Raw genomic sequence first — 13,716 nt, forward strand, 5'->3', positions numbered from 1 at the left:
GACCTTGACCCAAGGTCATCTGGGCATGGTCAAGGTCACTGGCAGAAAAAGTGCAAAATATATGTCCGGTCATTGTCTTACTTCACACAAATATTGCTTAGGACCAACAGTTTTAAAAAAAATAGAGCAGTTGTTATTTATAGAAAATGGACGGTGAAATAGATTCATCCAATATTTTCTATAATTGGAAAAATACACGCATTATGATTTTTATCTTAGCGGGGGGTATCAATTGTGAGCTTGCTCACAGTACCTCTAGTTTTAATTAATGCATCCACTGTTAACCAATTATTGTGATGATTATTTTTATACAATAATAAATATTCAATGTATATAAGTTGTTCTGCATAAGTAGTTTTGGGTTAGGCTGGATTAGTTTGTTTATTTTTGATTTCCAATTTTTAGATACTATGAATTATTTTAGGCCGGCACATATATAGGGACAGTGTCTATTGCATTACAAGGAGCGACTGTCTGGGGTTAACCTTGAACGGGTATGGATAGATTGAGTGTGTGGACATCCCTGCTCTATCTAATCTTCGTGTTTTCTAACCTACGAAACAAAGTGTGAGGTCATTCCTACCCTGTATCGCATTAATACAAGTGTGCGGTCATACCTGCTTGTATTGGTGGTGGTGCGGAGCACTAGTGTATGGTCATCCCTGCTGGTGTTCTGGCCTTTCTAGCGCAAGTGTGCGGTACTCCCTGCTTGTGTTGGGTTGAGCTGTTGGCGCAAGTGTGTGGTCATCCCTGCTTGCATTATCCCTGCTTGCGTTAACGTTGGTACCTGTTCAGTTGCGTAGGTGTGCGGTCATTCCTGCCTGCGTAACGTTGAGTCCCTATATATGTGCAGGAGCGGTGATTAAAGTCTGCTCTTGTAAATAATGGCAGCAATCAGGGCTATCCGAGTTCCAAGGGGGAAAAATGGATTTTATTTATACAGGATCTACATGTATTATTGTACATTGTCCAGATTGTTTGTATTATGACTCCATTAAGCTGACTTTATCATACCTATTGTTCCTCAGGTGAGCGATGTGGCCCATGGGCCTCTTGTTTTTGTATAATTACAATCGGGTTCGCTATCGGGTTGGTCTGTTGATTCGGGGTACAGAAGACGGTAAGAATGATATTCTGCATAACAGTACATTGTTTTCACAAATTTCTACAAACCAGTAGGGGACGTGTATTGCTTATGCAATATTCTCAGAATGCTTGTTGAATAGAGTATTGAATATACGATCTGAAACATATGAGATTATGTTTGATTATATATTTAAAGACACTGAAATTTAATATTTTGAGGCTCTCTTAATACAAGGTTACATGAGTAACTTTAATTTGGAATTACGATACACTAGCACCATGTTTACAATGTTCATATTGAGAAAAAACAAACTGATTTTCATACATTTATTATATACGAGGGCTGTCCAAAAAGTTCGTGGACAATCGCGTTTTTGTCATTTTAAACGGGTTTATTTATGCATATTGTATACCAAAATATTTGTCATAAAATTCCAAATCAGATTAAAGTGGTTTTGAATGTTTTCATTAAAATTAAACTTAAATTTTACTGTATTAAAGTGTCGCGAAAAGCACGAACGGCCCATTGTCAAAATTGTCCAAACTTCGAGATTGAGTTTTAAGATATGAATATTAACAGTATTTTTAATGCAGGTAAAAGCGTCAAAATATTCAACTGTGACGTAGTCAGAATTGTGAACGTCATTTTCATACGTCATTTAAAGCCGTTTTTAATTGAGCAGAGGATATTTCAAGGAGTATACGGCAAGAACATGTCTTTGAAAACGCCAGAAAAAGCGACGTCGGCGTATCGCATGGAACAGCGCGCCATCATTAAATTCTGCGTAGACTCGGGGAAAACACCTATCGAAACGAAACAAATGATGGAGAACACAAAAAGGCATCGACACATATCAAGATCACTAGTCTACAAGTGGCACAAACGATTTACGGATGGAGTTTGCGATTTAAAAGACGCAGAAAGTAGTGGAAGGCCTTTGCTTTGTGACGATATAACGAAATCCCGCATTCATGACATTGTCATGAAGGACAGACGTCTGACGTTAAGAGAAGTCGCGTCAATAAGTGATGTTAGCAAATCTTCGGTTTTTAATATCCTCACTGAAGACTTCTGTATGAGTCGTGTTTGCGCAAGATGGGTGCCCAGACTTTTATCCCATTAGCACAAAAAAAGACGAATGCAGACAAGTAAGGCTTTCATACAGAATTTCAAAAGAGGAGGAGAGAAGTGGCTTGACAGAATCATTACTACGGACGAGGCTTGGCTGCATCATTTTGATCCAGAAACAAAAACAGAATCCAGCATTTGGAAACACCGGGGTTCACCAGCACCGAAAAAAGGCAAAGGTTGCGAAATCCGTGGGTAAACAAATGTACATTTTCTTTGCTGATCGGCACGGAATGATTTTGGTCCACGCTGTATCCTCCGGTCAGACGGTGAATGCTGCATACTACTCCAAGGCAGAGAACTACCCATTTCATCACATTTAAATTGTAATTACAGATTTAAAAACGTCCATTTCGCTACATTTAGCATATCGTAATTCATAAATTTAATACCCGGACATTCTAATCTTAATTTTGATTTATTTAATTACTATATATATGAATAAATTCACATATTCTAAAGCCACATACAGTGTACCAAACGAAACATTGGTTTTATTTATTACAGGTGTTACGCCGCGACTTAGTTAAGGCAATTAAGAAAAAACGCCCTGCCATGGCTGTGGACCTTGGAAATATCATCCTACACCAAGATAATGCACCTGCACATACGGCAGCTTCCACGTGTCTGGAAATCGAACTCCTAGGATTCGATCTTCTTGAACACCTGCCATACAGTCCGGATCTTGCTCTGGTGGATTTTGCAATTTTTCCTTTCATCAAATCACAGCTAAGAGGAGTAAGATTTGAGGATTCTGATGAACTTAAATATGCTACTCGAACCATTGTATCTAAAATCGACAGTAAATGGTATTCGGATGTGTTCGATTCATGGCTAAGAAGGTGTGAGAAGTGTTTGCAGTGCAAAGGTGTTTACGTTGAAAAGTAACAGAAACCAGCGCGCTACGTACGACGTTATAAAAACGTCGTGTAACCGTCAGACTGGGCCGTGCGGCCTGTACAGGCAATGTTTTTGTAGTGATAACTACATTATGAGAATGTACATTGTTCTGATTTTTATACACATGCATTATTATAGTCTATATTAAAATATTTTAATACTTTTCTAGAAATAGCGTCGTTATTTAGAATGAAATTACATGTGTCCACGAACTTTTTGGACAACCCTCGTACTTACCATATATGTATTAGTTGATGCATTGGAATGGGTTCCGGTATATGTGAATCATTATTGATTATCTCTTCAGAGCTTATTATCAGAACTGACGTCTTCATGAAAAGACAAATGTTGCATGTATTTACTTGCTAATGGTGTTTAGTATATACGATACTACAAATTTAAAACAGATTTTAGATTGTTTCTGGTAATATTCAGAATTTGAAACAGAATAGAAAATATTAACTTTACAGATATATATTTATGTTAAGACATTGTGTGAACATTAAGGCTATGTAGTACATGTAGCTGCAACAGAAAATTAAAATGATGGGAAAAACTTTTAAAAATTAAAGATGATTGAATTTCTTTTGCAAAGGATTGAGAAAGGTCTCTTTCTGTATTTTCTAATTGTGTCATATTGATTGAATATATGAATTAACAGGGGTAAGAATGTTAATTTATATTTTCTTTTACTTCATATTATTAAAATTTGATTATAATTAGTTATTTCAAGATAGTGAATGTGTTTAATCATATCACTCAAAGGACAAAGATATTATATTACATTCTACTACAGTTATTTCCAAGATCAAAGAGATGCCGCGGACATTATTCTCCAATATACCACAAACGTCATCAATAAATTATCAGATCAGAAATACCTATTTGTCTTGCACTGATCATGAAAGTACAACTTCAAACCTTAAAAAGTTTTAAAACCATGTCAATTTCATGTGTTAGTTCCAGTCAAAACGATGTGTATTGCCTCAAATGTTTTTTTTGTAAGAGATCAATGCGGCTGTTTCTAGGACCTCCCCAGCACATTTTCACTGCGTGTTTTTACATAAGATATATAACATGTAGTAGTAATAATCATATTAAATTGCCCTTAAAATATTAGGAATATAACTCAAAGAAATTTCATGAATAAGTGAAGAGTATTAAAAATCCAAAGAAAAATTCTGTCGTCTGCATGTGATTCCTTTGATCATTACCATACTTGCCAACTGACCCGATTTCGTCGGGTCACACCCGATTTTTCAACCCTTCACCCGATTATTTTTTATGACCCGGCGGGTCATGCTTTTCACCCGATTTTTGTCGAACAACCCGAAAATCTCCCGATTTCCGGATTTGGTTCGTAAATTACGTTGCGCGTTTGACTTCCAGTTATGAACCCAAGCTGAGCTTGGATTTTACGTAACGCGTAAACAATGCCGATGGCTTTAACAGACTGACACATTAAGTGTAATTATTATCGTGAGTTGTTTTGACTAAGCGAAGGTTTAAATCATTAAGTGTGATGGCTTCCAATAAGAAAAGGTCTTCATCGGGGCCAGCGGAATCAAAACCAACAAAAAGAAAACGATATTTTGTACCTATCAACATATCTGGGAAAATGAATTCCCATAGCTAAAACAAAGTAATCGAGTTCAAAACGGGGCTTTTGCGTTCTATGTAGCGCACATTTGAATGTTGGATTTTGTGCCCAAAATGATCTGACTAAACATTCAAAAACGCCAAGTCATGTATAGAATGCTTTTTAATACACAATAGTCTTCCAAGTCACTTACAACTTTCATGCCATCATTTACAGAGTTCAAAAGCAACGTAAATGTTGCAGAAACTCTTTTTGCATTTTTTTTTTCAGCTGAACACAACCTACTATTTTCTGTGTCAGATCACTTTACAAAATTCAAAATCAGCAACTGTTAGTTAAAATGCTTCTTTGCAATAAAGTATTACACATAAGTTTTAACACATATTTCTATTGTATATACCTATGAAATGCATGATAAATATGTCGTGAATGTCGTTACGCGCTATGACCAGATTTTTTAGTTTCCAAATCTGGTCATGACCAGATTTTCACATGTTGGAGGTTGGCAAGTATGATCATTACACATGTAAACATTTCTAACAAAACCGTTGGGGTTACATGGAACAGCTGTCAAAATGACCTAAATCGTCTCTCTAAAGGAAAAAAGGCTGTTAGTAGAATAGAAATAAAGTTCTTGTTTTCATGAATGTTGCAGGATAACCTCCTCGGTCTCGATATGTTGTTTGAAATATAAAACAACATTTCTTAACCTCGGAGGTTATTCTGCAACATTCACGATAACTCGTACTTTATTTCTTAAATATTTACAATTGAAGAAATGTTTACTCTTATTTAGCTGCTGGCATTTATGTAAATAATGTTACCATGATTTGCACGAGCGATACACATATAGAGTATCACACTGTTGTTTTGATCTCGGCCCTGGTATCAGCCCGAACGGTTGGCATTGGCCCAAGCCCGAAAAAACTTTTTTTTCAAATTCAATTTCCAAATAAGGAATATGATTTATCATCAAAAAGCTATAGCTTTTTTTCTGATTTACAAAACTTGTTTGTTTTTATTCCTTTTTTATATGTGTTAAGAACTTGAAGAGTTGTCTGACTTTGTTTACAAACCATCGTCATTTGAAATACCGTAGAATGGTGTCTGTCATTTAAAATGAAGCACTATCTTCTAGAATTCAAAATTATCGAGAGAAAAACTTCAATCCTACACATAAAATCCATACTGTTATAGCAAGTTGTTTGAGAACGTTCATAAGCGCGTCTATAACTTTAACCATTTAAATTATTTTTCATAAATGTCACTTCTGAGATAATGTGAATACACGTAGCAACGTTATTGTTGACAAACAACATGCACGATTCTGATACACGAACGATCACGCACGGTACACGAACGATCACGCAAGTTACACGGACGATCACTAACTTACTGAATCTTCACGATACACGAACAAAAACGATTAAACACGCAACCGAACGATTCTACACCATTAAACACGCAAAATCGAAATAAATTTTTAAGATTAGAATTAAGGAAAGGTATTATTTTAATTTGTATTGATTTATGTTTGTGTTTTATTGAAAAGCGGCATGTACTTTAGTCATGCTCTGTTTTGTATTTTACGAGTTAACATTTTTACACATCCATACACAAATATAAAGGATTCACACACAAATTATTTTTTTTTGTCTCCATAACGAATATTAACTTCTATCATAAGTTAAAGAAAATTACGTGTAATAGAAATGAAGATAATGCATAAAGTACACAAAATTATTTACATACGAGTTGAATCTTTATGTAATTTAATTCTCTTACGTACGATTTAATTATGCGGAATACAGGTAAATTTGTTACCTTGTTCCATAGAATTTCGATTTTTCACATCCAATATTTTCATAATTTACAGTACATAATTGATTTATTTCTATTTATTCTAAATTTTAAAGCGTCTAAATAAATTTTATTTCAAACAAATGTGTATACAATCTATTAGATAATAATGCGTATCGTATTCTCATCTGAAAGAAAAACGTTGGGAATAATCCTTTAGTTTATAACGGGGAATGGGTAAGCCTGGCCGCTTTCACTCAACGTGTCGCTTTTGCTAATATGATTGAAATTATTTGTCAAGACACAATTGATGCTTGATCTAGGCTGATTATAAAATTACCGTAATGTCTCGTGTATAATACGCACTCGTGTATAATACGCACCCCCAAAGTTGACCAAAAAATGGCGAAAAAACAGCAGGTCCTATGTATAACACGCACCCAAAAAATGGTAAAATCAACGGCCGCCATTTTCCCCCAAACTATCGATGTTTCATGTTAATTTTTTAATCCATGCGCAATTTCTTTAATTTTGAGATCGGAACATAGCACAGACGATGAAAATCGACGGCCGCCATTTTCCCAAATAACTATCGATGTTTAATCATGATTTTTTAACCCAAGCGTAATTACTGTAATTTCGTGATCGGAACATGGCCTAAGCGATATTAGAGTCAAAGTTCTTACACTTTTAATTAAAAAGGACGGTACGATTTACATGGGCGGTATCAAATATCATTTGACACTTCGTAGTTTCTTACAACATCGGAGAAGTAGAAGATCATCATACGTAGAGAAGAACGGCAACCAAGCTTAGTGCGTAATTAAAAGTAATGATGTTTGCAGACATAAACCAGAAATGATTTAATTGATTAATTATAGTCAAACCCTATGATTGTTGTTTAAATAAACATTGTGAAGAAATGTTCGTATGTCGTATATCGTCATTATCAAGTCGTACAAATGATCGATGTAATTTTAGGAGTGTCTATGTAAAGCAATAACGTTTAACTGCATAACGGGACACAAAGTAATTAAGTTTAATAAAATCAGAATAATTGCTTATCTACATGCACTTGAAAACACCCTGTGAAGTCCGACACCAGAGAGGTGCATGCTTCTGACACCGGAAATTGTTAAACAAACATTGACCACGCGCCGAGTCAACAGGTGGCTGCTTACGTAATGGCGAATACACTGGCGATATTTAAACTTGTTTGATGCAAGAAATAGTGTTAAGAGAGGATAAATATTTCAATACATGGGGAAAAAATTAAGAATAAGGTATTTCTGATGCAGTAAATTTAGTATACACTCATTCAATTTGCATAACACGTTATATCGGCAGTCACTACTCCCGTGGTATCAAGAATCACGGCTTGAAAAAATGGGGTACAATTTTGGTCCTATGTATAACACGCACCCCCCACTTTTGATCAAATTTTGGCTGAAAAAAAGTGCGTGTTATACACGCGACATTACGGTAAGCAAAACTAACTCGACCGAACAAAGGATTGAATGAACTGGAAATACAAAAATGTACAAAAGAGAGAATGAATGTAAACAACTGTCAATGTTCTTATATAAAAACAAGTTTTATTAAATTCTTATTGTTTTACAAAAACTACTTGTCTTTGTTTTAAGAATAAATCCTGGCATTCTGTAAAAAAAGTTACAAAACGAAAAAAACGCACGAACACGCACGATAAAAAACGCAAACCAATTTTCCTGATACACGCACGATCCCGCACGTTACACGAACGATCACCCACGTTACACGAACTATTTAACACGATTGGCTTGTCAACAATAACGTTGTTACCACTGTAGCACTGCGCAGCCGCAAAATCATTGAACTGCGAGCAGCCAAAGTGACAAGATGTGGTCTTGATCGCTCTTTGCTAATTATACTTATTGTGTTTTTTATATTGACGAGGTCTATATATTTATATACTTTTTTAAATAGTATATAAAAGAATTCTGACGTGGTCAGAAATTTAGTTTTGTGAATCAATTGGCTAATTGTGTTTTTGACATGGTCAAAAACTCGTGGTGTTGTACCGAAACCACGTGCGTCATGGCGGACGCTAATATGGCCGTAGAGTCTCACTTAGATGAGAAAGCTGCGAAAGGGAAAAAGAAAGTCCCAAGTAAAGGTGCATCTATGGAGAAGACCAGCAGTACATGTTCTGCTTCGAATTCCACATCCACGAGTCCTCGTGTGCTTAGTGATCACAGCAACAATGGCGGTGGACATGACAGTGCCCCAAACGCCTAGATACTCAGTATATTGAGAACAATTCAAGAGAATCAAAAGAAACAAGATGATAGAATGGCCGAAATAGAGAACATGTGTTGTGACTATCAGTATCAAGATGACTATGATGATTACGGCGATTTTAATGACGACCCAGGAACTTCAGGTGAACATGAGGCGGCTTTGAGGAAGCGTGCATCTGAAGATGTTGATACATGTACTGACAACAGGTATGTCAACGCAGGCAAAAAACTTAAAGTCAAAGAAACGTGTGATAAACCTATCGATGACGAGCTTGCTAATCTAGTGACAGATTGGTTCCGCGAGGGAATCGAAGAAGAACGGTATGGTGAATTACTTAAAGCATTAAATCGCCCTGAAAACTGTCAAGTGTTACTTACGGTCAAAACAAACCAAATGGTGTGGGATTTTTTGAGCCCAATGACCAAGTCTTCTGACAAGAAGATGCAGAATATTCAAACTTCTTTAGTTAAAGGTGCATGTGCACTTACGAAACTTACATATTTACTCGGCAAGTGTGATAATCCTGAGATATTGGACCTGGTGGGAAATGCCATGGAATCATTGGCATTACTTGGACATGCTAATAGACAGTTGTGTATGTTACGCAGGGAGTCGATGAAACCTGACATGAAAGGTTAATATACTCACCTTTGTTGTAATAATTTAAAGTACACGGACTATTTGTTTGGTGACGATGTACCAAAGACAGTCAAAGACATTACTGAAAGTTCTAAAATTAGTAACAAAATTGGACTTGGCTTTAGAGGAGGGTTTCGTGGCCGTTCAACTCGAGGTCGATTTGTACGAGGTGCTGCAAGAGGTCGTGGACCCTACTCTAGTTCGTCAGCATACTCATCTGATGCAAAAAACTACCAACGAAGAGGCCTGCAGAGTCACCTCCAGAAGTAGTTGAGAAGGTATGTACCTCTAGAAATAAGTTTAGAGCAGGTGTACTGAAGAATTTTATTTCTGAATGGGAACAGTTAACATCAGACAAAACTATTTTGGATATTGTGAAAGGTTGTCACTTAGAGTTTGAGAATAATAAGGCTCCTGTGCAAATTTCAAAACCTTTTGAACCATGTTTTAGTGCAGCTGAATCATGCGTGATAGACAATGAAGTTAAATTGTTATTAGAAATGAATGTAATGGAGGAGTTGTTTGAATATGCTGACTTAAGTGATAGTTTCATTTCCACCATTTTCACTAGACCCAAAAGGAATGGTAGTTATAGAGTTATATGAAACTTAAAAGAGTTTAACAAAAATATTGTGTATCATCATTTTAAAATGGACACTTTTGAAAGTGCTCTTGAATTAGTAAATCAAGGTTGTTATTTTGTTAGTGTTGACTTTAGTAATGCATACTATAGTGTGTGTGTGGCAGAAGAACACAGAAAGTTCTTGAGATTTATTTGGAGAAATAAAGTTTATCAATATACCTGTCTCGCCCAGGGGTTGGCTAGTGCACTTAGAATTTTTACAAAATTACTGAAACCTGTGTTTGCTATTTAACACTAAGAAGATTAGGACATGTCATTATTGGGTATATCGATGACTCGTTACTGTTAGGGAGTTCTGTGTAAGAGTGTTCAGATCATGTCTCTGAAACTTTGGCCCTAGTAGAAAGTCTAGGTTTTGTAGTCAATTATGAAAAATCTGTTCTAGCACCAAGTACTAAAATCACTTTCTTAGGAAATGTTATTGATTCTAAATTGATGATAGTTTTTCTTACAGACGAAAGAAAGTTGACTATTTTAGAGGCATGCAAAAAATTAAAGAAAAAAACAAAAGAAAAAATTAGGGAAGTTGCCAAAGATTGTTAGTGGCTAGTTTCTCAGCAGTAGAATTTGGTCAGTTGTTTTATCGTGAATGGAAAGGGCAAAGACTGATGCACTTGTACACTCACAGTATGACTATGATGCTTCAATGATTATAACAAAAGAAATTAAAATAGAATTAGATTGGTGGATTTCTAACATTTCTACAGCAGTAAGACGAATTGTACATGAACCATATGAAATCATTATTACCTCTGATGCTTCTCACCTTGGATGGGGTGCAGTAATGAATGATTTAAAATCAGGGGGTAGATGGACCATTGAGGAAGCTAGAAATCATATCAATTATTTAGAACTGCTAGCTTGCTTTTTAGACTTAAATCGTTTTGCTCTGCTGTGACGAAAAAGAATATTAGATTATTTATGGATAACACTACAGCTATATCATACATCAATAACATGGGGGGTATTACCTCAATAAAATGTGACAAACTTGCAGAAGAAATCTGGTTCTGGTGTATGAAAAGGGAGTTGTGGTTAAGTGTATGGCATATACCTGGTAAAGATAACTTGACAGGGGACAATTTGTTGCGCAAATTTGATGATCAGATAGAATGGATGTTAAGTAAATCTGTGTTCAACAGAATTATGTCAAAATGGGAACAACATGAAATTGATTTATTTGCCACACGATTGAATAAGCAAATTGATATACATTGTTCTTGGCATCCTGACCCAGATGCTCGCTATGTCAATGCATTTAGTTTTTCTTGGACAAATATGTATGGTTATACCAATCCTCCTTTCAGTCTCATTGAACGTGTGGTGAGAAAGATTTGTCAGGACCAGACAGATTGCGTTCTTGTGACTCCAGTTTGGCCAACACAGCCATGGTTCAACTGTGTACTAGAGATATTGGTGGATCATCCATAATTTTACCAGTGACAGACAATCTGTTGACTCTTCCGGGCACAGATGTGCAGCAACCTCTGAAGAACTCGTTAGTGCTGATGGCATGTTGATTGTCCGGTTGCAGTTCCAAAAACGAGGAATTTCTCGCCAAGCAGCCTCCATCCTATTGGGATCATGGAAGTCCGGAACCAAGAAACAATATAAAACGTTTTATAAGAGATGGTTTCAGTACTGTGGTGAAAAATCGGTTGATCCATTTAGTACAACTATAGAAACTGTTGTTGAATTTTTAGCATATCTTTTTCACCAAGGTTTAGGTTATAGTGCTATTAATAGAGCCCGAGGAGCTTTATCTTCTGTTGGTTTGATTTTTGATGGTTTTTCTGTTGAATGTCATCCATTGGTTATAAGATTTATGAAAGGTGTTTTTGACCTGAGACCATCAAAATCAAGATATGTACATACATGGGATGCATCTATTGTTTTAATTAAAAGTACCTGAGAAAATTGTCACCTGTTAAATTTTTGAGTTTGAAAAACTTGACATTGAAGTTAGTTATGTTGATTAGTTTAATTTGTGCAAGTAGAGTACAAACTATTTCATGTATGAAACTTAGTAATATGACAAAAAGGAAGAACAGTTTTGTCTTCACTTTTAGTGAACTTTTGAAAACATGTAGACCTAACAGTAGCATGTCTGACATGGTTTTAAAATCTTATCCTCCAGATAGGAGGCTTTGTGTTTACCTTGTTTTATGTGAGTATATATCTCGGACTGCAAGAATAAGAAAGAAATGTGATTCATTGTTCATTAGTTATACTGTTGATACCACTATTTTTAAGGCTCACAGTGTTCGAGCTGCTTCTGTGTCCAAAGCAAAAGGGAACTTTGTTCCTGTTGATGATATTTTGACAAAAGTAGGATGGTCCAATGTTGAAACCTTCCGAAAGTTTTATGATAAACCTGTTGTCAATAATGACAAGTATTCAAATGCAGTTTTGAAATGGAATTAAAGAGTTTGTTTCATATAGAAATTTTTTTTTAATTTGTGTTGTGCTTTAAAGATTCACATTATCTCGGAAGTGACATTTACGAAAAATAATTAGGAAATTAAACGAGACTTACCTTGGTAAAGGCGAAGTTTGATTCTAATTATTGGAGTGAATAAAAGGCACTGTAGAGATAAGGTGCCTCCCTCCCACCCTGCAGGTGGTGTAAGTTGGAGCAAAAATGAACAGAATTATATGTGGAATGTATCAACCCCCAAAAAATTTTAACTTTGAAGCAATGATTTCGCGGCTGCGCAGTGCTATTCACCTTATCTCTACAGTGCCTTTTATTTACTCCAATCATTGGAATCAAACTTCGCCTTTACCAAGGTAAATCTCGTTTAATTTCCTAATTTTACAGTCTAATCTCTGGTTTTCTAAGATTAAGTCTCGTTCCACCCTTCTCTATATCCTCCATCATTTAAATGTTGATTGATATTAAATAAAGCCTGCTATTGTTCTAAATACACAACCATTGTGTAGGTTACCTCCCCTTACTTAGATACTTTTCACTCTTTGGCGCTATTTTTGAATGATTATTTTTGAATTTTCAGCAATGAATAAATATATTCAGACTTGTAAGGTGATGCTTTGTATTATTTTTTTGTTATTCTATCATTATTTCACAAACTAGTCTTAATTTAAAGCAGATATATATGGAAATTATAGATTTCAAATTTGAGGGCAATACACCCCCTTGACCACGGGCTGATCGAGACAGAGAAATATCAGCCCCTAGGGCGATACAGCCCTAGCTTTCAGTTGCTATCCTACCTAGTCCAAAAAACGTGTATCAGGGCTGATACACTACTAGGTATATGATATATATATTGTATGATAGAAACAGAGGACCAGTTTGTGCTCAAAATCCACTCCAAGAGTGCCGATGACAGCAAGGGTCTTCTCGTTCGCGAGCTCAATAAATATAAGACAATTGAAAAACAAACTGGGTTTTTCTCAGATAGTTACGTTCATTAATACGGAACAAGGTTTGTAGAATTCATGGGTAGCATGAACAAAAACTACTTTGATCTGTTTTATTTTTTAAACATCAAGAAAAACTTAAAAAATATATGTGTAAATAAAGACAAGATTGTTTAACCATTTCAAGATGGCAAATACACAAACAAAAGCTGTTAATGCATGCACTATTTTCTTTAGTGCATGAATAATGTTGTG

The 13,716-nt window shown here is 35.6% G+C and overlaps 1 protein-coding gene and 1 long non-coding RNA gene across 7 annotated transcripts in view; both read left to right on the plus strand.

The window, feature by feature from the left end:
- LOC128168234 (multidrug resistance-associated protein 1-like) overlaps positions 1-13,716 on the plus strand; it is a 404,229-nt gene that overhangs the window by 258,954 nt on the left and 131,559 nt on the right. The gene's annotated exons all lie outside the window — the stretch shown is intronic.
- LOC128168245 (uncharacterized) lies at positions 9,610-12,481 on the plus strand. Its single transcript, XR_008241313.1, has 2 exons — positions 9,610-9,712; positions 11,385-12,481. It is a non-coding gene; the product is annotated as an uncharacterized LOC128168245 (long non-coding RNA).

This window comes from Crassostrea angulata, chromosome 10 (genome assembly GCF_025612915.1).
Source record: "Crassostrea angulata isolate pt1a10 chromosome 10, ASM2561291v2, whole genome shotgun sequence".
In the NCBI taxonomy this organism is placed as follows: Eukaryota; Metazoa; Mollusca; class Bivalvia; order Ostreida; family Ostreidae; genus Magallana; species Magallana angulata.